Source organism: Pinus tabuliformis, chromosome 7 (assembly GCF_031772625.1).
Source record: "Pinus tabuliformis cultivar Carrire ecotype Pingquan chromosome 7, CPIR1, whole genome shotgun sequence".
Classification (NCBI taxonomy): domain Eukaryota; kingdom Viridiplantae; phylum Streptophyta; class Pinopsida; order Pinales; family Pinaceae; genus Pinus; species Pinus tabuliformis.
In genome coordinates, this window is record NC_142293.1 from 496,997,821 (window position 1) to 496,999,395 (window position 1,575).

Here is a 1,575-nt window from a genome sequence, read left to right on the forward strand (position 1 = left end):
TTTGGGCTTGGGGGTTTCCTTTTTTAGATTAAAACTTTGTTGTAGAGGTATACCATGCACTTTTGCAATTCCATTCTCTATTTGTAAATTCGAATGTCTTGGGAGGATTGGTTGAGAAATTCATCGAAAGGACATAGCGCGAGATACACAGGTTTATGATTGTATTTCAAATACTATTATTTATCAATATAATCTTATTCTTTTATGACAAATTTGTGATAGTGATTCCATGTTTTAGAACTATTGCTGAATATGTGAATTTCTATTTATTGTCTCTTGGATTTTAACGAATTTCTGAGTAACTATTTACTCATAAATTTGTCATCATATAATTCGATTTGATTATCATCAAAATTGTGTGAACTATTTCCATGTTTTAATGGCTCATCATGTATTACATCAAGAATATCAATTGTCAGAGCTACTTCAACAACTTGATATTATCATAAAACAGTGTTAAATCCTCATTATCCTTAAATATTTGCATTGGTATTTACGAATATTTCCTATTTGCCAATTTAGTATAGTTTTATTTATTTATTTATTTTCACTACATTTAGATTTAGATTTAGATCTAATTCTCATTTTTAGAAGTCTCTTTTAGTAGGAGTAACCCCATTAGTGACTATACCGAGCCCTTATGTCAGCTTATGGATTGCTTTCTTGCAATTGCACTATTAGAGGGTAAGTTTGATGCCTCTTATTGTTGATAACAATTACAAATATAAAAAATCACCAGGGAGAGTGATGGGTAATTGGAACCCATTTGACCAGTTACAATCCTTATCCCAAACTGATAAGGGCCTAATTAGGGCCCTGATTGGGTGATCTCCCCGATGTTGATTATGGTCAAATTTTCCCATCAATAGGTGGTTTAGGTAAGCTTCAATCGGCAAGTTACTAGTGGTTTTCAGGCTCTATAATTATGAGAACCCATGGTTTTTCCCATGGTATTCATCTCTAATATAACCTATTTAAAAGCATAAACACTTTAGGGAAACTGGTCCTAGTGACTAGTGAGATCCCATCAATGGTGTCTTTAGACACCACGACTTCTTTAAGTGTTTTTTGATCCTAACAATTGGTGTCAAATATATAAGGAGAGAGGTAAAATAACATGAAATGTTAGGTCAAGGTATGGATTAGTGATGTTAGAGATGTGGAAAGGGAGTGATCGTATGGATGAGAAAATGAATATGGATTCAATGGTGTTTGAATATAGTGAGGGAGCTAACCTGTAATGAGAGCCATAGTGGGGTGATAACACCAGTGGTGATTGAACACCCTGGGGGTTCTTTTTTTTAAGTTGAAATCTTACTATAGGCAGGTGTATTTCCATAAGCAGTTGTAAGACATGTTGTTCAGGAATACATGTTAAGCATGATCATGGATTGTTGCAAGGCCATAAGACTTTGATCAGCTATACATGTAGTGTAGTGGCACATGGAGTCATCAAGTTTTGGAATGGACCACCTAGATAGGTATCAGGGTGACAAGTGTACTCGTATCCTAGCACGGGGAGGGTGATTTGGGAGAATTTGGAATACCTCAAAATTTAAAGGTTTCAAAACTTCA